At 50.9% G+C, this 24,029-nt stretch overlaps 1 protein-coding gene and 1 long non-coding RNA gene across 6 annotated transcripts in view; one reads left to right on the top strand and one right to left on the bottom strand.

Moving 5' to 3' along the window:
- TSPAN18 (tetraspanin 18) overlaps window positions 1-24,029 on the top strand; it is a 182,404-nt gene that overhangs the window by 86,965 nt on the left and 71,410 nt on the right. The gene's annotated exons all lie outside the window — the stretch shown is intronic.
- On the bottom strand, window positions 2,253-12,729 carry LOC309605950. Its single transcript, XR_014231588.1, has 2 exons — window positions 10,739-12,729; window positions 2,253-5,147 (listed from the first exon to the last, which is right to left on the bottom strand). It is a non-coding gene; the product is annotated as an uncharacterized lncRNA (long non-coding RNA).

Here is a 24,029-nt window from a genome sequence, read left to right as displayed (position 1 = left end):
GATGATAAATCAGAATGCCCAGCCCTGGGTGAGGGTAACCTTTGGGGCAGGGGATCCTGTGGCCAGCTGGGCTCTGGTCCCAGAGCTGTGGTTAGCAGGCCGGATGCAGTCTGATGGAGCTACTCTAACTAAGGCCTCCTCTCAGGAAAGTGTGAGGCTGGAGGGGTGGACGTTGGGGTCTGCTTGGTGACACCCCCTCGGGGGGCACCTGGTGGGCATCGCTGCCTCAGCCTGCTGGAGGGGCAGCTTGAGGGCGTGCCCCAGGGGGCCGTCCTGGGTTTCAGCCCTGACTTAGCATCGTGAGCTTGAGCGAGTCACTTAACCTCTCTTTCTCATAGTAAAATAGGAGTTACCTTCGTTATCACCAAAATAATGCCACGGAACAAAAGACCCCAAAGCTCAGGGGCAACACTTATTCTCATGTTCAAGGACTGTGGGTTGACTGCACCTTGGCTGGGCTGGCCTGGACTCCAGGCTCTGGCTGCAGATTGGGTTTGAGTCTGTTGCACGTGTCTCTCATCCTCCTCGGACCAGCAGCTGCAGGGGCTTGTGGTCTGCTCTGTGCATGTTTATTCTGCAGGCCAGGCTGGAGGGGCAGTGGCTACTGAGACATGTTCTTTTCATAGCATTTGACCAGCACCCAAGAGGGCCCTCCCAGCCAGGCAGGGACAGCCGTGCCTCTGCTCTGACATCCTGTTGGTCAAAGCAAGTCACCCATTCAGGCCCAAAGTCAAGGGGTGGGCGGTCACTGCCCATGTGAGGCCATGGCAACGGTGTGGATGAGTAATTCTATTACGGGGGAGGCAAGACTTGGGAACTCTAACTCCAGCCACCACCAAGGTACAGAAGGACTGACACACCACCGCCAGCTCAGACTCACCTTGCACCCACTATGGTCCAGGTACCATGCAAAGTGCCTCAGGTGCATCACCTGTGTGGCGGCTCGTCCCCAGCCTGTCTCCTTCACCGATGGGGAACTGAGGCCCTGGGAGCTGAAGTCTCACCAGGCCACCCTTCCCTGGGTCCAAACACTTAGTCACTGTGGTCCAGGCACTTCCCCCAGTGTGGATTCGCATACGTCTACCCTGACAAGCGTCCCCAGAGGTACCTGTGGTTATTCCTGCTTTGTAGATGGGCTGTCTGAGGCCAGAGAAGGGAGTCCCATAGCTGAGATCACCCATCCATCCAGGAAGCCGGAGAGTCTGTCCACAGACCTCTGATTCTTTCCACGCTGAGTGCTAATATCTGTTCCTTTTAGCCTTAAATATTTATTAGGCTAGGAGGGCAGAGAGTATTAACCTGCAAGTCAGGATATCCAAATTTTGGCTCTGGCTAGGTGTGAGATGCGGGCAAGTCTCTGTTGTTTGACTTGGCCGCTGCGGAACAGACGGTGAATGACAGGAAAGCCCATTTCCCTCCACGAGCCCTGCCCCTGGAGAGGACGCTATTTCCATACATCCTCCAGGACGCAGCTCTCCTGGGCCCTGACCCTGACCTTCCTCTGCCCTGGGCTCTGAGGCCAGGGAGAGCCTGGGGCCCGAGGGCCGGAGGATTTCCTGGCTCGGCCGCACCAGCTGGCCAGAGAGCATACAGCAGGCCCCCCACCCAGGCTCCTCGCCAGGGTTCTCCGTTTCCAACTCATCAGAGCAGGCGGGGAGGGTGGCACGGGGTTTTGAGGGGTGACTGGTCCAGTGTCCTGCATTTGTCTGAGAGCCGGCTGGGACTCAAGAGGCCTAGGCCTGAGTCCTGGCCCTGCCACTGAAAAGCACATGGCCTGATTTTCCTGAGCCTCGGTTTCCCCATCTGCCAAGTGGCCAACCATCTGTCACAGCACTCCTGACCCTGATATTCTAGAGACGGGCCTGACAGGCCCCTCGTGAGCAAACGCTGCGGGCCTTTGCCTGTTTGAACAGGGAGAGTCACCTCAGACCCAGGTTTTATGGGTTGTGTAGAACATCCACTGGTATGTAAGCTTCTGGTTTCTAGATGTGAATCTGGCTCTGAGGATGGGATCAACTTGTTCTGAATGTCCTTCCTTCAAAGTTGCCTTAAGACTGGCCCTTATCCTGAGTGGTTTGGGCTGGTCTTGCCATAGGCAGGGGTCTGGACAGGATAACCCTGCCGCTTCCTTTAGGCTTGTGGTCTGTGCGCCCGTGTGGGAATTTGCACCCTGACCAGCATCTTAGTGCTAATTAGAGAGCTGGGAGGAGCTGGTAATTACAAGGAGTGGGGTTGGGGTATCTTGATTTCTGGAGTTGGAGGCGGGGGCTGCATTTCATGCTAATCACAGGGGCCCAGGGAACCCAGCTGTGTGTGTGTGTGTGCGTGTGCATGTGTGTGTGTGTGTGTGTGTGTGTGTGTCAGGTTCTTTAAAACTGCTAATTGTCAGGGTGAAAATATTTTCACACATTTGCTCTCCAGGAGAACGTTATTACTGAGCCCACTGGCAGCCTCGTTGAAGTCAAACGGCCACAGTCAACATGGAAATCCTAATTAATAGACGCTCATGCTGCTTTCGGGCACGGCAGCGGAAGTAATTATCATGATTTAATTGACTTTTCTCCCCTCTGTTATGCACTCTGCTTTTTCCATTTTCTTGAGCTGGGAAGGATTTTTTTTTTTTTTTTGATAAAAACCTTCTCTTTCTCTCTTTTTTTCCCTTTTATACAAACTGTCTCCACACCAGTGCTCTATTTGTCAAATCCTATTACAGTAAATATTGTGACAGCACAAATCTCTATATTACAGAAAAGTCCAGTGCCTGAGCCAATGGCTTACTTATTAGGAGCGTGTTGGTTTTGTAAAGGTGCAGTCAGACCCAGTGAAGGCATCTGGCAAGCAGAAGCGGAGTCAGTTTTCTCAGAGCTGCTGGTTTCAGCAAGCTCCTTGGGACGGCAGGGGACAGAAGGCCACGTGCCCTAGAGCCACTCAAGGCAGGTTGCTGTCAAGACACATCCAGAGTTCAGGGCGATCCAAGGGACAAAAATGGGCCACTTCCCAGCTCCCAGAGCTAGAAAACCATCTGAAGAATTCTAAACTCTGGTCAGGCCCTTCAGGGCAGCTGTATGCTCTCTCAGCTTTGACTAGCAGGGTCTGCTAATTTGGACTCTGACCCTGGTGAGTGGACCCTGCGTTCTCATGGGTTTCACTCTTATGGCCATTGCCCTCATAGCCTCCCTGGGAGAGCCTGAACGCCTTCCCCACCAGGCCATGCCTTAGGCTGCCAAAGGTCAAAGGGTGGGCTGCCCTGGCACAGGTGTCCTCCCTGGTCCCATCATCTGTGGCAAGTGGGCGGGGGTCTGTGGTCTGCTGTCCACTCCTCAGGAGCTAGGGGCAGAACATTTTGTGAATAGACGGGATTGTGGGAGCTGCCAAGGTAGCCCTCGAGAGCTTGATTGCTTGGGTTCGAACCCTGGTTCAGCCACTTACTTGCTGTGCATCCTTGGGCAAAGTACTTAAACTTTCTTCATCTTGGTATCCTCATCTATAAAATGATAGCCCTTACTTCACAGGGTTGTTATGAAAGATAAATGACTTCAATCTGTGAAGCACTGGATAAGCGCTCAATAAAACGTTCACTTATCAGTAGGGGCAGGTGGACAGGGGAGGCAACTCCCAATGTCTGATCAGCAAGTGAGAAAATCCTAGAGTCACAGACCTTGGGGACTGCAGGGAGCCCGAGTATCCAACTAGGTTAGCTCTCTCATCATTACACAAGGGGAAACTGAAGCACAGAGAGGAGATGTAACCTTTTAATAATTTCATAATTAGTTAAATAATTTTAACTGATATGATATTGGGCTATTTGGCATGGAGCTAAAATTAAGACCAAGACATTTCCTTAGGTCTCATTGGGGGTGCTTGAGAGTGCTTGACTTTTATTAGAGCATTACAGATAATAAAATAAAAGAGAAGAGAAGATGAACCTGTGATTGTTCAATTTCTTCACTTTGTCTCCATTTGGGAATTCTGAGTTAGGCTCATAATAAGGTTTTAATTTTTTGAAGGAGGTGCATCACCTTCATTGATCTTTTTCAGATGATTCCTGTGTGTTGGGTCAATGGGCAAGATGTCACCAATCAGCTATGTTATTTTAGACACTTAGCTTTTCTGAGCCTCCGTTTCCTCATCTGAAAAATGGGGACATATTACCCTACCTGGACTGAAAGGTTCTCAAGGGCAAGGATGGTTTCTTATTTACCACTTCTTCTACTTCTAGAATATTGTCTAACACATAGTAGGTGTCTACAGGAATTTCTAGAAATGAGCTGAATGATCTCTTGAGGTGCAGTGAGGGTCAGAAGGAGTCAGCTTTGTAGGTTGTGTGGGCAGCTGTGCTCCTGAAAGGTGAGGCCATTTGATGCAGGAACTAAGGTTCCAAGAAGTCAAGATACTCCAAACCTTGGTGGGTATAGAGAAAGGATGACCTTTGCTGGTCTGTTTCTTAGGATGGTTGGGGATGGAGGCCAGACTGGAGGGGGTTGAGAAGTGAGTGGAAGATGTAGAAATGGCGATGAGAGGTGTAGACAACTCCTGTGAGAAGTATGACTGTGAAAGGCAGAAAAGAGAGGGTCATCGCTGTGCATGGGGGGGAGGTAAAGTAATGGGTTTACCAGAGGACTTTTACCTGTTGGTGAGACGGGGCCAGGTATAGGAAGCTCCGTAAATGTTTCCTGAATTAAACGAACTCTTAGCTGAGCCTCTGGGGTTGCCAGGGTCTTTGCCAGCATTCTCAATAGTGGTTGTGGAGGAGATGGTTGTAATAAATGAGAACCCAAGGCTAGCGTATTGGTTAAGGCAGTGCTGAGTGCTGTAAGAAGTAAAAAACTTGAATCTCAGTGCTTTAACACAATGCAAATTTATTTCTCACTCAGCAACAGTTCAATGAAAGTGGAGGGCAGCTTTCCATACAGAATTTAGGGCCCCTGTTTCCTTCCATCTTCAACATGTGGCTTCCAAGGTCACCATGAAAGGAGGAAGAAAAGGTAGAGAGGGTTCATCTGCTTCCTCGTCACATTGGCCTAGGAGAGCTCACATTACTCCCACTCCCATTGGTGGAAATGAGTCACATGGCCACATAGGTGCAAAGGGGGCTGGGAAATGTAGTTCCTGGCTGAGCAGCCCTTTTCCAGCCATAGTTCTTCACTCTGGAAGGAAAGCATGAGTGTTTGGAGTACAGTCTCTCTGCCCAGGAATTACAACCCCTTTCAGCTATCTGAGGAACACTTTCCAGCAGCCTGAGGAGACACAATCTATCTAACTGAGAAAATGTTAGACCCCAAATGAAGACCAGGCCCTGCTCCTGAGGGCAAAAGAGAGTTAAGTCATTGATCTGGGCCTCAGTTTGCCCACTTGTATAAAATTAAGTCCTGCCAGACCAAGTTAAGGGGATTAAAGGAGTTAAGGGTTGGCAGGGGCTGAGTTTGAGCACTTGATCTTTCACCCACTAGCTGGATGGCATTGGGCAGGTTTCTACACGTTCTGAGTCGTTGTAAAATCCTCCCTGAGCTGCCATGAGGATTAGCAAGACACTCCTGACATATAGTTGCCCTCAGTAAACGTGAGTTGCTGCTGTTAGTATTCACGTCATCTCTCCTTCATTACATCACCAGAAATGAAAGGTCTTGGCTCAGGTTTATGGGCAAAATGAATAGAATTGATATTGCCGGGAGATATTTTTGTCTTCATCATTTTCCATCCCTCTCTGTGACAATAAGAGGAGCTCTTTGAAGTCAAGTAGCTGGAGTGGGGGAAGAAGGGGAGAAGGAGAAAGAAGTCAGCCACTGGGAGCTGGGTCTCTCCGTCCCACTCACACTGGAAGACCAGGATCGATGAGGCTTATTTCTCGCTCGTCTCTAACAGCTACTGGAGTTCTGCTGTCTGGCAGCTGCTGTAAATCAGTTAGAAGACAAGGCTTGGTCCTGAATCCCACCCATCACCCCCTACCTCCTGTTTTCGGGGTCTTCCCTCAGTGAAAAACCTGCCTCCCCACCACAGTCGAAGGTTTGGAGTTAAGGCCTTTGAGTTTCTTTGAGCTAAGTGGCGTTCTAAGAAATCCAGAGGCTCTTGGTGCGTTTGCATGCCCTCCTCCATGGATTTTCCCCTCTGCTAGGCAGAGATGGAGTGGTGCACTTCCCCACCCCTGCCATTCCATGCCCCTCCTGGTGGTCATTATTTAGCGTTCTAAGTTACCGGTCCTGGGTACTTATTTGGCATGGTATTTTTTTTTTTTTTTTTTTTTTTTTTTTGCATATTCCCTGCTTTAGCTAATCATTTGGCTTCTTGGGGGCCTCCAACCACCAGCCAGCTAGGGATGCGGGCAGGAACAGGGAATGTGGAGGCCTCCTTGTTTCTGAGGAAACCAAGCTGTGAGGGGGAGGGTCCCTGGGAAAGATCTGAAAGGAATGTGTCTCCAGGAGGAGGATGGGCCATTCTGCTTTACCTTGTACCTCGGCCCATCAGGGCCACTCAGTGACCTCCAAACAAAGCCAGGTCCTTGGCCTGGGGCTGTGGGAAGCCAAGCGGGGACAATGGGAGGAAGGAGAAAGCAGGGAGATAAAGCCCAGGGCCCTAGGGTCTATGCCTGAGATTCCGGAGGCTGGCTTCTCTCACCCCAGCGAGAGGAGGCTGCGGTGTAAACACGGCTGGGCTTCCTGTGGTTACAGGGCCAGTACCCTTTTTACTGTGCTGTGATTGTTGAAATTATTATTCCACTTCAGGAGAAGCCTGAGCAAGGACAGACTGCCTGTCTGATGCTTCCACAGGGACACTGCCATCAGTCATTCATTCATTCATGCCACAGACATTTATTGGTACCAGCTGGTACCGAAGGCTTTGCTTGGTACTGGGAATATAAAAATCAACATCCACCCACCCCTGTCCTCAGTAAACTCTTCTCTGGTCCTGGAGACAGACACCAAACCGATCCTCATGGGTCAGTGTGGCCAGTTGAACAACAGCAGTGCACCCAAGGTTCAGAAGTGATGCTGGGAATGAAGCAATGCACTGCCTTTTGGGGAGTGCTCACTGGTCAGGGCCCTGCTGGGAGGCCAGGGGTGTTCTGACCCAGGCAGTCTTAATGCTTCCTGAGTACCAAAGGTGGTCAGAGAGTTCCCTTCTTTGATCTCTATCTGACTCCAAACCAAAGGACTCTTAGAAGGCCATCAATTAGGAGGCTGACATTTATCCAGCACCTTCCACGTGTCAGAAACTATTGTGGGAGCTTTTACAGATTATCACCCCAGTGATCCTTTAATCCTCAGGACACACTATGAGATAGGGCTGACTTTTATCCCATTTCACAGATGAGGGGACTGAGGCCCAACCAGGTTAAGTCACTGGCCCAGTTCACATCACTGAGGAAGAGGGCAGCTGGGTGGGAGCCCAGGTCTGTGGGACTCCAGGGCCCTCACACTTCTCACTGGGTCTCGCCACCTTTTGTAAACCTGGCCCCCTCGGGGTGCTCACTGCAGGTTCTCAGGCTCCTGCAGAGGCTGAGCCCTGCCTAGGACAAGGCTAGTCTTGCCTGGCTTGATGCATCCCAGAGGAATCCCCTTCTGTGGGGGACCTCCTGACGGACCTGAGCTGGGAACAGGAGTCAGGGTCTGGCTATCTCCTTAAAGGTTTCTGGCAGGTCTCTGGACCAGCCTTCGAGCCTGATAGAAATGTGTCAGGGTGGGTTGTCTGTGGGTTTCCGTATCACCTGGTCCTGTATTCTTTTACAAGGCCATTTCTTGGCTTCTCAGCTTCCCCACTTTATACACAGAGACCCTGCTGGGCTTGTTTTTCCCTCAGTACGTTTAGAGGTGGGTGATTTCTCAGCATGTCTCACAGCACACGCAGGGCGCGGTGGCCTCAGAAATCAGGCTTTGTGCCCTCACTCTGCTCCTCCCCTGACCGTGGGGCCTTGAGCCAGGAGCTTCGACTCTTCCGGCCTCCGTTTCCCATCATTAAAATGGAACAATGATAAAAAATCTCCCTTAAAGGGCTGGAGGAAAGACGGTGGGAGATAGGGGATATAAAATACTCTTTACATCCCAAAGTTAGAGGGATACAGTAGAAAGAAGGGCTTTCCTGGAACAGGGGAAGCGAAAAAGAGTTTGTGTCCACCAGTACGTGAACTGCAGGCATTTTTGGATTGTCCCTGTGTCTTCTGCCTGCAAATATCACCAATATTAGCACCTCAGCTTCTGGGTGCCAGACACTGTGCACAGGGCTTTACCTGCCTCATCTCCTCTCACTAGGTTGAGAGATGAGGAAACTGATACACAGAGTGGTTATGTAACTTGCCCAAGGTCACACAGCTGACAAGTGGTAGAGCCAGGATTGAAACCAGAGATCTGACTCCAAAGCCAGAGCCCCTCATCCCGTGGGTCTGCGTCTTAACATCTCGGTGGCCTGTGGCTGGACACACACAGGTGCTTGTGTTCTGAGCAGGGCATGAGTCAGCCGTGGTGTGGGGAGCTGCACTGGGAGTCCAGGGGAAGGGCATGGCTTTACTCTCTGCATAATGTCATTTCTCCTGTCTGCCTTCTTGAAAAAGGCAGTTTGGATCCACCATGCCTCTCCCAGCATTCTGTGCTCCCGCTGCACTTAGAAGAAAATCCCTGCTCCTGTGGTGGTCCGCCCCTGTCCTCCTCCCAGGTCATCTCCCCATGCCCTTCCCCTCACGCACCCCACCCCATCCCCACCAGCCTCATCTCAGTTCCTAGAAGAGCGCAAGCCCATTCTTGCCTCAGGGGCTCCACAGAGACTGTTCCCTCTATTTAGAGCACTTGTCCAGCCTCTGCACATGGCAGGCCCCTCTCATTCTTCAGTGTTCAGCCTCCGTGGGGAGCCGTCCTTCCTCTTCTCTCTCATTGCACTCTATTTATTGCCTTTGTGGCACATGTATCTCTTAACTGGATTTACAGATTGATTTGAATTTAATAATAGTGATTTGACTTAATAATAGCGTGCAAGTGCCATGGAGGCAGTGACATGTCCATTTGTTGTTCAAACGCAGCCCAGGGTCATGCCTGTCGCTTGGCATAAATGTATTGCTCAGTTTTTACTTGCTGATTGGAGAAGGAAGGGCTGGACCAGTTTAGCCAGACAGGAAAGGGATGGGGAAATATTTATGGAGCATCAATTAGGTACCAGCCATAGTCTGGCCACATTCATTCATCTTCTTTGATTTTAGGAGGAAAAATCATTTGTACTTTACAAGTGAGGAAACTGAGACAAAGGGTGCTTAGGCCAGGGATCACTCAAATTTTTACATGGGCCAAGCAGCAAACACAAATAAGTGAGTAGGTTGAGTGACAAATGAACAAACAAACCAGGAGCCCAGGCTCAATGATAATGGGCATTTAAACCATGACTTGATTGTCTGGGAGACCCTAGGGAGCGGTGGGGACTGCGGTAAACTTCAACACACACTCCATCTGAGGAAAGAAGCTACTTTATGGAGCATCAGTTAGGTACCAGCCATAGTACTGGAGCTGATGAATGGTGTTACACTTTTTTGTTCATTGCTTTCAAGGTCCTTCACCTAGGCCTTTGCCAGCCCCAAGAACCCCAGAACTTGGCTTTGGAACAAGCAAGCCCACAAATCCACACCTGACCATCACTGTGCTTATTCACATAGCCTGTTCACCACTCCCTGGTCCTGCTGGAGAAGTTTGGGTCATCAGAGTGTCTGGGTCATTCATTACTCACCCATTGATTCATTCACAAATGTATGTTTTTTTAAAATTCAACTAGAGTTGATTTACAATATTGTGTTAGTTTCAGTTGTACAGCTTCAGATTCTTTTCCATTATAGGTTATTACAAGATATTGAATATGGTTCCCTGTGCTATACAGTAAATCCCTGTTGTTTATCAGTTTTATATATAATGTATATCTGTTAATTCCCATATTCCCAATTTATCCCTCCTCCCCTTTTCCCATTGATAACCATAAGTTTCTTTCCTATGTCTGTGAGCCTGTTTCTGTTTTGTAAATAAGTTGATTTGTTTTTTTTTTTTAGATTCCACATGTACGTCATATCACATATTTGTCTTTCTCTGTCTGACTTACTTCGCTTAGTGTGATAGTCTCTAGGTCTATCCATGTTGCTGCATATGACAATGTTTTATTCTTTTTTATGGCTGAGTAATAGTCCATTGTATGCATATACCACATCTTCTTTATCCATTCCTCTGCTGATGGACACTTAGGTTGCTTCCATGTCTTGGCTATTGCACAAATGTATGTTGACGTCCACTCTGTGCTGGGCAATATTCTCCATGCTAGGGAAACAGTGAACAAAGTCTCCATCCCCCTGGAACTCTCCTTCAGGGAGTAACTGGTGGGGTAGGGAGCTGCCCAAGACAGAGTGGTCCAGGAAGCCCTCTTGGAGGAGGTGACATTTGAGCAAAGACCTAAATGAAATAAGGGAGCAAACTGAGCAAAGATCCAGGATCAGAGATTCTAAGCAAAGGAAGCTCCAGTGCCCAGATGCCCAGATTACCTAAGTGGAGCAGCTTGGGGTGTTCAAGGAATAGTAAAGGGGCCACTGATCAAAGAGTGTGGGGAGGAGGAGAGGGGAGGAATCCCTCACTCCCTTTACTGCGTTGGGTAGATGCCGGCTCCTGTCCGGGCTCTTGACTAGTGTCATATGTCACTCATCTGATTCCCCACCTTATGAAATGGGCATTATGAGACTCACTTCTTCACACGAGGGATGTGAACACAGAGAGGTTAAGTAACTTACCCCAAGTTGGCATCCATCCCGAGTGGCCAGTGTGTGGGATTCAAACCCACTGCCTCTGAGTCTCTTCCTTTTCACAAGCACATTTTCCGCATCTTGCCAATGTCTGTACATCTAGCAGCCAGCGCAAGTCCTAGCAGCGTCCATGTTGTGAGGGAACGAATGAATGACTCTTGTACGTTTCCCTCTCCGTGGAGAGGAAACTCCATTTCTCTCCTCAGCTCCCCTCTCTTCTTTTTTCCTCCTCCTCCCTTGTTCCCTTCTGCCCCTTCTGTCCCTCCCCAGCCCAGCTTCCGTTTCCACTTCTCAACCCAGGGCCCTCAACTTCCACGTCTGGAGTCAAATCCTCCCCCAGTCTGGAAAGAATCTTCCCCAGTCTGAGCTGCTTTTCTCCACGTTGACAGCTGAAACATAAGCCCGGAACAAGCCTATCATCTCCCCCTCAAACCACCACCGTCCCCGGAGAGAGCTGTTTCTCTGTGGCATCCTCGTTCTCCCAAGGACCGCAGGGAGGAGCCTCCCATCCGCCCAGCCTCCTCCTCTGGCCCCACAGCCCAGGGCTGTTGGTCTGCCGTGGCCAGGCCTCCCAGAGCTGCCCCTCCTCGCCATGCCGGCTGCCCTGGTGCCCGCCCGTTCCTGCTCTTCCCAGCCCTGCAACAGCGCGTCTGTTCATTCAGCTGGCAGACCCCTCACCAGCTTCCCCGCTCACTCGTCCAAAGAAACCTCCCAGTGCCAGTCTTCACTGCCGTTTTCAAGGCCTTCTACAGAGGATGGGCCTGGATGTCCTGGATAGCTGTGGGACTTTATTTGCCAACAATGCCCCTTTGACATCTACCAAGTGAGGCTGTTCGCTAATACCTCTCTGCACTCCCATTCTGTGCCTGTGCCCGCACACTCCCCTCCACCAGGAAAGCCCTTCCTCCCTTCTCTGCCTGCCTAAAGCTTCCGCAGCTGGAAGACACTTCCTCCAGGAGGCCTGCCGCTACTGCTCCAGCAGAAGCACTTCCTCCCAACTTGGAGCTCCACAGCACACTGTCTGCCCCTTACCGTCCACTTCTGTGCCTGGCTGTTCATGACTCAGGACACAGGGCCGGGACCTGGGTGCAAATCCTAGCTTTCCTTCCTGTTGGCTGAGTGACCTTAGGCAAGTAACCTAACCTCTCTGATCCCATTCTGTCATCTGTAAAGTGGAATACTAAGATTACCTTGGTGGATTCATTTAATGATTAGAGACTAAGTGAAGCCCCCAGCTCCATGCTGGCATGCCGCACATGGTGGCTGTGAAATAATTACTCCTCCTTTGCCTCTAGCTGCCCTGATGCCAAGGGTGTTACCTTCCACCTCCTCCAGGAAGCCCTCCCTGGCCTCCCAGGCTTAGTCCTTCCTTCCTCTTACACCCCCAGCACTTCATTAATGAGCACTTTTTCCCCCTTAGAACAGTTATTGAATGATTTTGTCTTTTATGCTAGATTCAGCTTATGAAGGTGAATGACATAATCTTACGTCAAGGAGCTCTTGGCTGAGTTCACCGCGGATCCTTGTAAACCCAGAAGGGTGGCCAGCAGGGAAGAGGAACCAGGAGCAGGCAGGCCACCCTGCTGAGCAGAGAAGCTGCTGTGTGCAGACACCAGATCTGATCCGCGCTTTACCTCTGCCTTGATTTTTCCTTCTTAAAAGTCACCTGGGTCTCTGAGATCTGGGGACTTGCAAGGGAATAAAGACACCCCCGCATTCCTTATCATCTGCAATTAAGTGCTCACTCCCATCTAGAAGAGGAGGATGCTTTGCCCATAACCTGCCTAGATGGAGCCTGCTGGGCAGGTAAATAGCACACAGAAAAGGAATTTATGACGACAGCTGGGAGATCATTAATTACTGCTGCCCCCCTCTGCCCGGCCACATGGAGCCCAGCGATCAGCCTTTTGTTTCCAAGGTTTAAACCCAGGCAGGAACTGTGAGGTCTCCGAGACCAGGAGCAAAAAGGGACCTATCTAAGATTTTCTTTTCTTTCTTTCAAAAAGACTCACGGGGAGATGGCGGGGGGGGCATTGAAGCACTGAACAGCGAGTCATTAGCTTCTTTCAAGCCTTGTACCTCGGCCGCTCTGGCACAAGGACCTACCAGCTCCCACGGCCCCCTAGAGCGTCCCCCCTCTGCTGAGGAAACAAATCCCTGCCTTAGCTGGGCTTTGCATTGGCTCAGAGGGAGAGAGCCTCAAGGGTTCCTTCTCTGGCAGGGGGGGGAGCAGCCCCAGGGAAAGGCCCAACAGATTGGGCTTCAGATCACACTGTGTGCCTGAGTTGGCAAATGATGAATCTATTTTGTTTTTATTATTGTTTTACTTTGATGAAACCCAAGACCCCACAAGGGGTTCTCACCCGTTGTCCTTTACTAGATGTATCTCCCTGGCACCCGTTCCTCCATTTTCTTACGTCTCCAAGGAGTTGGGGAAGTCATCACACAGAGAGGAGGTGAGGCAAGCAGGCTTGGTGTCAGGCTGACGTGGGCTCAAATCCCACTCGGGTACTTACTCTGTAACTTGGGCATATTGCTAAACTTCTCTGGCCTCAGTTTCCTCATCTGAAAAATGGGAATCATCACACCACTCACCTCAAAGGGTTGCTGTTAAATGAGATGATATATGTATCATAGTCTGGATGCTGCAGAAGTAGACTCCAAGGTGAGCATTTGTGGATAAGGGATTTATTGAGGAAGAAACCAGAAAAAACCAGTAAGAAGTTGGGGGAGCAGAGCAGGGAAGGAGAGGAAGCCAAGAAAAGGAGTGATGGCAGGCGCCGTCCTGTAGAGGCTGTTCCAGCCTGACCCTGCCAGGAATTCTGGGGTGTGAGTTACATCTCTGAGTTTGTCTCAACTTGCAACAAGGGAGCTGGGCTCTCATCCTCCCACGCCCTCAGACATTGGCTGAGGGCCACCCGGAGCATGGGGGAGGGATGTAAGCTCCCAGACACTTCTGGCTCCCTGTACACGGGGACAGAGGGTTCCAGCAGCCCAAGGGCAACCTTCTCATGAGAGTGGCAGGTGCAGGCCTTCAGAGGAAGAAGTACAAGAAAGGGGGGCCTCGGAGGATCCCTGACAGCTGCTGTATATGAAGCTGTTACCTAGCACGTAGTGAGTGTGCAGCTTGTGGTATCTGGGATCAGAGTCACTGGACAGTTCGTGAAGATAAGTGTCACAGAGAGGTTAGGACCTTGACCTATAGACGAACAGCCCATCCATGCAGGGGCTGGAGTCAGTAAATCCTTTGGCAGATGTCATAGTCCTTTGGAGTGCTAAGCCAAGATCTTATTCTTATCACCTAAGAGTCCTTCTGTGCCTTCCCTGGGGGTTTGGACTACTCCCAGGGGCCCGATTCTGCTGGGAAAGTGATCTGTAGCCCAGCTCTGATCCTGCTTCGTCCTATTTCACTGGGTGGCTGGAGGCACCAAGATGTGTCCACTCCACTGTTGATGAGCCTTTGGGAGGAGTGGTAGGCAGAATAATGGCCCCCCAAAGATGTCCATGTCCTAATGCCTGGAACCTATGAATATATTTTCTCACGTGGCTAAAGGGCCTTTGTAGACATGATTAAGTGAAGGGTCTTGAGTTGGGGAAATCATCCTGGGAGATCTGGGTGGGGCCAGTCTAATCACATGGGTCCTTAAAAGAGGCAAAGGGAGGTTTGACTACAGAAAGGGAGTGTCAGGGTGATGCAGCCTGAGAAAGATGAGGCTGGCCTTGGCTGACCTTGAAGACAGATGGGACCATGAGGCAAGGAACACAGGCAGCGTCTAGAATCTGGAAAAGGCAAAGAAAAGGCTTCTTCCTGGTGTTTCTGGAAGGAACACAGTCCTGCTAACACCTTGATTTTTGCGCAGTGCGTCCCATTTAAAAGGACTTCTGGCTTCCAGAACTGTGAGATAATAATTGTGTGTTGCTTTAAGCCCCTACATTTGTGATTATTCATTACAGCAGCCGGAGGAAACCATATTAGGTGGTGTGATGTGTCAGCTTGGCGAGATTGTAGTACCCAGTTACAGAAGCAAACACCAATCGAGGCGCTCCCCTGAAGGTGTTTTATAACTGTGGCTACTGTCTGCAATCTGTTGACTTTAGGTATGTAGGAGGGCCTTATCCAATCAGTTGAAAGCCTGTAAGAGCAAAAACTGAGGTTTCCCAGGAAAGAAAGATTCTGCCTCAAGACCTCATTGACTCCTGTCTGGGTTTCCAGCTCAGGCTCCTATTGGTTCTGTTTCTCTGGAGAACTGACGGGTACAGATGGCTTCCGATGTTGTAGGCTATTACGGACAGTGCTGCTGTGGGCACTGTGGTGGACACACATAGACGTTTCTGCTCATTTACCTCCATGGGGGAGCTGCCCTGTGGTTCAGAGCATTAGCGCCTTGGAGCCTGGTCTCCCAGCTCCCATCCTGCCCTCCCTCCATGACGGCTGCCTCCTGGCCCCCTGCAAGGGGAAGCCACTTCCCAGACACCCTCTGGGACAAGGCCAAATAAATGAGCCTGTGTCCGCCTATTTCCCTCTCCTGAGTTTCTCTCCCAGGCTCTTCGTTCCCTTTTCCTGGGGCCTCTGGTCCGTCTCCCTCCCTCCTGTGGGGCCTCCGGCGAGTCCTTGCATCTCTGTCGTCGTCCCCCCCCCCTCCACCCCGCACATCCTCTCTCGAATCCAAATCCCTCTGCCACTCTTCCCCTCTCATCCAGCCTGCCTCCTCTCTCCTCATCCCCCGGAGTCTCTCTGCCCCAGGGGTCTCTTTCTGCCAACTCCTCCCCCCACCACCTGCCTTCTCTCTGCTTCACTAATCTTGTCTAATTGCTTTCTGGAGCCAAGATTGGCACCATCGGAGCTGAGCCTGCGATGGGGAACCGGAGGTGACAGAGTGATGCTCCCAGACGCTCAAGGACCATTTAGGGGTTAGGAGGGCCTTTGGCCAATGGGGAGTAGCCGGAGGGCAAGGTGGACCAGTGACTCTCCACCTAAGGAGGTGGAGGTGAGCGCGATTTGTTGATTCCCCAGGGCTCCCCAGGCAGGAAGGCCTTCCTGGGGCCCAGAGCTGGGTCCTGTCCCCCCAAGCACACTCCCCATTCTGTGTGCACACTCCTAGATGCCACACTCAGGGTGGGAGGCTGTGTTCAGCCCATCGCAGAGAGGAGCCCACGGCCAGGACCTCCCAGAGTGCAGGGCTACCTCGGGAATGAGAGGGTCCCAGGTCGTCCTGGGCCTTGTTCTTCATGAAACAAAGGTGCCGCCTTGGCTAAGTCCTCCATGGGGAGAAAACTTCACCACTACAGCCGGGGAACCTTGTGCAAGGATACTTGAGGCTCAGTTTACCCATCTATAAAATGGGGCTGATGGTGGTGCAGAGCTCAGTGCTGAGTGCACAAGGAGACTGCTGGAGAGGGCGTCCCACGGTGCCTGTCATGCAGTGAGGGCCCCACAAAGACAGCCAGCGTTGTCATCTGGGAGCGGGGTGAGTGTCCTCGCCTGTTTCACCTGGAGAGGCGACTTTCTCTCTCTTTAGGGGGAGTTGATATAATCAGAGCTAGAAGCCTCAGAACATCAAAAGGCAAGCAACATTTGCATAACACTTTGGAAGGAATAAAAGCCCTTTTCATAGGTGATCTCATTTAATGCTCTTAACAGCCCGGGTGGGGGGTGGAGAATTATTCTTCTCATTTTGCAGAGGAGAAGATGCGAGTTCCAAGGAGTGAAGTAACATGCATGCCTGAGTGCACCCAGCTCTGAGCTGGGTTGGAGCAGGATTCCAATCCAGGACAGGCTGGCTCCAGAAGGTCCTCTTTCCCCTCGCTGGCCGCCTCCTGGCCGGGCAGGCACAGACTCTGATGGGCAAAGCAAACCTCAGGCTCTTTCTGTTTCAACATCAGTGCAGCTGCACGCTGCTTGCCGGTGTGCAAAGCATCCCACCTTAATTATCCTGCTTGATCATGACACAGGTTGCAGTGCAGGCAGGAGATCTTAGCCCCACTTTACAGACAAGCAAAGCACGGCCTGGAGAGATGGAATCACATGGCCGCAAGTGGCACAGAGCCATCTGTCTCCAAGCTCAGGGCTTCTGGTATGTGACCGTGGGCACAGCTCTTCACTGCTCTGAGCCTGTCACCCACCTAATCCTATCTCTGAAGGTTGTAGTGGGAATTAAATGACACAAGGAGGCAGAAAGCCTGGCATCGTCACAGTACCTGCTGGGTCCTCTATACATGAGCATTTTCTTTCTTTGGGAAATTCTTACATGAGCTTCTGAGGGCGGCTAGAGCTCTGGATGAAAAAGGATGAAAAAATGCACAGATATTTATTGAGTGTCTACTGTGTATATGTCAGAGGGTTCAATGGTGACAGACAGAGTGGCTGCCCACATGGAACTTACACTCCAGCCCAGAAGACAGAAAATACGGAAGCCACGAATTCATCTAATGACCGCATGTTGTAATCATTGATATGAAAGTGGAAAAAGAAAACACAAGGAAGGAGGACTGCTTATCTGGTCAGGGAAGGCCTTTGAGAAGGGACCCCTGAGCCGGTGCCCTAAAGCAGGCAAAGGCTGGCCATGCACAACTGGGGAGAGGGTTCCAGGTTAAGAGGGCAAGGGGTGCAAAGGCCCTGGAGCAGGAATGGATTTGAGTGTTGCAGGATGGAGGGAAGAGCATTATGGCTGAGGCCCAGTGAGAGGTGAGGGGGTGGTTCTAGCCAAGGCCGGGGAGGTTGGCAGGGACCTGACCGTGAGGATCTGGTCATGGGTCTGGACTTTATTCTAAGTTGAATAAGAAGCCGTAGATAAGGTTTTAAGCGGGGAGGGACACGATGTAATTTTGACCTTAAGAAGTAAGCAATTTATAAGCTCATAAACAGTTCTAGTTGAAAGGATTTCTAAATAGGATCTAGTCCACCCTTGTAAGGTGCAGTGGGGAAACTGAGGTCCCAAAGGTGAGAAGAGGTGTCCAATGACACCCAGCACATCAGGGCAGAAGCAGCCCTTGAACCCAGGACCCCAGACTCCAGCTTCAGTGCTCCTTGCTTTAAAAGGCCAGCAGAAGCCCCAGGCCAGGCACCGCGTCTGTCTCCTTCAAGGATCATCCTTGCACGGCTCTGAGGGATAGCCTGAGGGACCACACCAGAATCTGTGCCTTCCCAGGTCAAACCAGTGGCCATCCCTTTCCCATGACGACTTTTGTTCCATGGCCACCATCTTAGATCCCTTGACACCAAAAAAGTACATGTGGGCCAGGTTTGAGTTTTAAACCACACCCTCGCCATAGTAATTGCAATTCTGCCTGGATGTACTTGACCCCATGCAAAGAGACATCTGCTAGCAATTCTGGGAATGCAGTTAGCATTTTTGCTCTGTGATGCACAGAGCATTTCCCGTGCATGACCATGTTTCTCCCTCTTGGAGGGGAGTCCTGGCAGCACGACCCTCTTTTTGCAGATGGGGTGATGAGGCCAGGAGTGGCAGACTGACTTACACAAAGTCAGGGAGGGAAAGGGAGCAAGAGAGGGGGCCTCTCTTGGCAAGTGAAAGGGAAGAGAAAGAATAAAATGAGCACACCATCTCCGAATTCCAGCATTAGAACCTAAGAATCATTCTCCAGGCTCTGAGAATCATAAAATGATAGGGCTGATAGGCCTTAGAGATGGCTTGGTCCAATTGATCCTCTGGTAATTTTTTAAAAAATCCTATTTGGGAATAATATATATACAGTAAAATACATACATCTCCAGTATATAGCTTAATGATTTTTTTATATACCAAGTAACCACCGTGCAGATCTAAATATAGGTGAAGCCTGGCCATGCAGAACTGGGGAGAGGAGGGTTCCAGATTGAGAGGGCAAGATGTGCAAAGGCCCTGGGGCAGGAATGGATTCGAGTGTTGCAGGATGGAGGGAAGAGCATTATGGCTGGGGCCTAGTGAGAGATGAGGGAGTGGTTCTAGCCAAGGCCGGGGAGGTGGGCAGGGACCCATGCCATCAGCTCAGAAGGCTCTCCTGTGTCCCATCCCAGTTGATACTCTCCTTTCCTCACCCGCTTCAATCCCCAGGTAACTACTGTTCTGGCTTCGATCACCATCAGGCTGTTGTTCTTGTTCTTGAACTTTATATAAGTGGAATTGTATAGCATGAACTCCTCCAGACCTGGCTTCTTTCACTCAACCTGATGATTTTATGATCCTTCCATGCATGTTGTTGCACATGACAGCAGTTCTTTTTTTTTTTATAGCTGCTGTGTAATATTCCATCATGTGAATATATATATATATATATATATATATATATATATATATATGAAAACTGATTTATCCATTTTTCTGTGGATGGACATCGAGTTGTTTCCCATTTGGAGTACTTATAAATAAAGCTGCAACAAACATTGTGGTCCAGGTCATTTTGTGGGCATATGCAGGCATTTCTCTTGGGTGTGTAACTGGGAGTGGAAATACTGAATTGTCACGGGATTGACTTTAATAGACAGTGCCAAAGAGGATGGTTGTACCATTTGATGGTCCTAGCAGTGCATGAATGTTCTAGTCTGTCCATCTCCTCACCCATGCTTGGTGTCATCCCTCTGTTCAGTCTTAGTCAGCTGGTGATTCTGTATCTCATTATGGTTTTTATTTGCATTTCCCTGGTGAGTGATGATGCTGAGCACCTTTTCATATACTTATCAGCTACTTGGATATCTTCTTTTGGGAAGTATCTTTTCAAGACTTTTGCCCAATTTCAACTGGGTTGTTTTCTTACTTTCTTATTGATTTGTAGGCGTTCTTTACATATTCTGGATACAAGTGCTTTGTAATACGTATGTATTGCAAATACGTCCTTCAGTCTGAGGTTTGTTTTTTACTCTCTAAATGGTCTGAGGATAGTTTGAGAAGGAAGAGTATAAATACTTATTGAGAGCTTCCTTTGTGCCAATCCAGGTGCTCTGCAAGTCTGTCTCACCTTAGCTGACGCTCGTCACCACTCAGGGAGGTGAGCCTCGTCACCCCCCACCTCTCCATGCCCCCGCACCACCTGACAGTAAGGGATTTAAGGAGCTGGCCCATGATCTCAGGGTTGGCAAGCGGCTGGGCTGGATTTCTCTGGTCCCAAAGCTCCCTCTCTCTGCTTTGGGTGTCAGTTGGAGAGGTAGTGGTCCCCCCCAACCCCCCACCCCTGTCCTTAGCCTGTCTTACCATCAACTGGCCAAGTAGAGAGAAAGATCAGGGAAGTGCATGTCTCTTTGCCTTCCCTGGAGTGAAGGCTTCCTAATTTAGCCGCCTTGTTTTGTTTGAAGTGAATTTCTTGGCATCTTTAACTAATTCACATTCCATTGCAGATTCGAAAGAGCTTCCAAAAGTGTCTTGAAAAGGTTGGCACTGTCTGGTGTTTGGGATTATTCTTAATGCCAATACCTTAAATGTATATAATTCCTTTCGTTTAGAAAGTGCTTCCATGATGAATGTCTTATTGCATATTCATTAGATAAGCATGACAACAATTATTAGAGAGATCGTGTTCAGTAGGCTTTTACGGAGTCCAGAACTTCTGATTTGTCCTGATCTGCAGAACCTGGGGCTGGAGGTGCCTCGTGGAGCAAAACATCGGGACTCAGTCGGGGCCTGGCTGGTCCCAGGAGCCTCAGACATTTAACAGAAACAGCAGACTTTGGGTGTGTGCGTGCTGGGGCCAGCACGGCCAAGAGGAAACGGAGTTGCATTTATTATAAACTGTGAACCAAGACAGGCTTCCTGCCCAGCAGGAGAACAGGTAGGAAAGTGGCTGCTTGTCCGGGAGTTTGTCTCTCCCCTCGCATTCCGCAGTCGTTTGAGGAGTGCCCCTGGGAGCAGGGCCTGGGCCAGGGAAGCAGAGATGAGCCCGCAGGTCTCAGCGCTTCAGGAGTGAACCTGGACATTAATAAGCACCAGTGATTGAGCGCTCACTGCCTGCCAAGCCCAGAGTGGAGAGCTCCGCGGGCATTCGTGTTATTTAACCCTCACCAGGACCTGTGAGTGTGATTACCCCCTCAGGCTGGTGGGGAGCGAGGGAGAGCCCTGTGCACTGCTAACTCTGGCAGGAGGTGTGGGGCAAACGACCGGGCAGGGCATGGGGCTGGGGGCCTCCAAGTGGAGAGGATTCCGAGGAGATCGGGAAGCCTTCGGGGAGGGGGTGGCTTTTAACCAAGGCCCTTGAAGAATGGGTAGGATTTTGAGAGCAGAAATGAGGAGCGGGGGTCTTGCTGGCCAAGGCAACAACAGAGGCAAAGGCCAGAGATGGGAAAGCACGGGACAGGCAGCCGAGGATGGTGGCCAAGGGCATGCCCTGCCGTCAGCAAGACCCAAGTGTGAACCTGGGCTCCCCCACTTACCTGCTCTTTGACCTTCAGTGCATGACATCACCTCCCCCTCACCAGCCTCCCCCAGCTGTTTTAAAAAATTGAGGTGAAATTCACATGACAGAAAATTAACCATTTTAAAGTAACAATTCAGTGGCATTTAATACACAGTGTTGTGCAACCATCACTTCTATCTAGTTCCAGAACATTTTCTTCACCCCAAAAGAAAACCCCATACACATCAAGGCCCCCTCCCCACAGTGCCTGGCAACCACTAATTTGCTTTCTGTCTCTATGGGTTTACCTATTCCAGACATTTTATATAATTAGAATTATACTATATGTGGCCTTTTGTACCTGGCTTCTTTCCCTTAGCATAATGTTTTGGAGGTTTATCCATATTGTAGCATGTATCAGTACTTCATTCCTTTTTCTGAGTGAATAATATTTCATTGAAACCCTATATTACGTTCATCTGTGTACTCATGTAAATATTGATGGACATTTGGGGTGTTTCCACCTTTTGGCTACTGTGAATAGTGCTGCTATGAGCAGTCGGATACAGGTGTCTGTTTAGTCCTGGCTTCGGTTATTTGGGGCATAGACCCAGGAGTAGAATTTCTGGGTCATATGGTTATTCTGTGTTGGACTTGTTGGGGAAGCATCACCTTTTTGAACCTCAGTTTCTACATCTATAGAATGGGGATGCTAATGATAGCTTTCTCATACAGGGTAGATGAGACAAGGTTTTTGAGGATTAAATGAAGTCCAACGCCCTGGGTAGCGAGGGCTCAGGGTACCTTGGGAGAGGCCCTGTTACAGAGGGCTGAAGGTTTTGGGCGGGAAGGATGAGGGGGCAGGGGTCCTTGTGCCTGGCCGGGCTCCGCTATGCCCCGAGCAGTGGGCTGTTGGAGGCCTTCTGCCTTTTACTCACCAAGGATGGGACAGAGGGAGCAGGTGCTCTGGCAACCAGGCCCCCTTCCTGCCTTGGGATCCAGGGAGGCTCGCCTTCCCTGGCCCCGCTGTGCCGCCCTCACCCAGGGGGCTGGCTGTCGGATTCACCCCTGGAGCGTGGGCCACTGCCTGCCCCTCCCCCTCCCCTCCTTCTTTCAGAGCCTGCCATGGAGCTGTTCAGGCTTGGCAGGCAGCAGGGGTTCAGAAACCAAATTAACAGGTAAAAGTTCCCATTCTCTGCCTGTTACCCGCCTGGCTGAACCGCATGATCTGTGACATAACAGGAACTGGGGGAGGGGGACCGGGGAGGAACCAGGTCTGGGAGAATCATTTAAGAGCGAGAGACCCCCGAGCTTGTGATGTGGAAGAGTGGCACCAGGGAAGCAGTCTCCTGTGACCCGCACTCCCTCTCCACTTTCAGAGTCGCCTCCCCCAGGCTGTGCGCCCTGAGTCACAGGGCCCAGGAAGTGGCAGAGGGGGACAGCGAGCTTTGCCCTGGGCATGACCCTAACCACGGGGCCTCCCTGCTCTCCATCTCTGCAGACGTGTTCAGGTCCCCTTTGTTAGTGGGAGGCAGGCCCTGGGGCCCAGCAATCAGGCAGAACTGAGGTCTAACCCAAGTGCAGCCACATAGGAGTTGCAAGTGACCTTGGGCAAACTATAATCCCTCTGAGCCTCAGCTCCATCTGTACAATTGGAGCTAACAAACCCTCTTGGCTGGGTTGTTGTTGGTATTCAGTGATATCAGGAGGGAAAGGGGGTTGCACAGCATGTCATAAGATTGGTGGGGGGTGTGTGTCAGTGGTCATGGTTGAAGGGACCGTGTCATGGTCAGTCGGTGTCTCAGGTTTGACTTCTGCTGGGCGTTGACTCTCGAGAAAGCAGGAACCGTGTCTGTCTCCTTTGTGTCCTAGGTCCGGCTCTCTGAAAGCAGAACCTAAGCAGGGATGGTTGTGCAAGTGAATTATTGAGGAAGGATTCTCGGGACCAGAGAAAGGAGCAGGGTGAGGCAGAGGAAGAAGCTAAGCAAGGACGGGGTTCAAGAGCACTCTAGCCTCAGCCGGATCCCGGGGGAGCTCTGGAGAGTGAATGACATTGCAGAGTTTGTGCCCAGTACCCTCTGTCGGGGGCTACGGGCTATGCCTGGGGGTGGGGCAGGGGTGTAGCCTCCCAGGCATCTCTGGGTGACGTGAATCCAAACAGCCAGGGCCAGCAGTTCCCCCCAGAGAAGGGGCAGGTGGAGACTTCTGCATCCAGTGCTGCTGCGGTCGAGGGAGGGGTGCGCCCTCCAGGCGAGGACGCACACACCCTAATCCCTTACTCTGGAATTAGGAAGAAAACTCCTCCGGCTGTGGCACCTGACGGACTTAGCTGTGAAGCCCCTTTCTACCGCTTACTAGAATCATCCACCTCCCTGGGGTTCCGTTTAGAGACCCACCTCCCACATAGGATCCAGAGGAGGACACATCAGATGCCATGGATACAGCAGCTCCGCCGTAGCCCCTGAGCACCTTTTGGGTGGGTGGAGTCAGTCTTTCTGCTCTCACCGTCTGCATGGAGACCATCCCAGGATGGGTGTCTCCTGCCTGGCCTGGCCTGGCCCGTGAGAGCTCCTTCCCTCCTACAGACGGGAGGTGGACTAGTGATCTCTAATAACCCCTGTCCCCAGGGCCAGGAATGAGAAACACAGCCGGAGCCTTCAGCGTCGGGGTCAGCCAAGGCCTGGGATTTCCCCAGAGGTGTTTGTCCCCAAATGATTGATTTATTCTCATTGTTATTTAGCAAGTGATACATGGATACATTCCCCTTATTCAAATAAAGGACACATTTCAGGGAAGGTTAGAAGCCCTAATGCCAGGGTCCTTTCCCCACGTCTCTGAGGAGTCCCCACGGTTTGTCCAGAAAACTGATGTTAAGTCCACAGCCATGTTTGCATGTGGCCCAGGTGTGGTCAGGAAAGCCCCCCTTCTGGGCGGGGCTGCCAGGGGTCTGGGAGGG

Source organism: Balaenoptera borealis, assembly GCF_965194805.1.
Source record: "Balaenoptera borealis genome assembly, chromosome: 11".
Taxonomy (NCBI): domain Eukaryota; kingdom Metazoa; phylum Chordata; class Mammalia; order Artiodactyla; family Balaenopteridae; genus Balaenoptera; species Balaenoptera borealis.
Note: the sequence above shows the minus strand (reverse complement) of the source record. Positions and strands in the feature narration are given on the sequence as shown.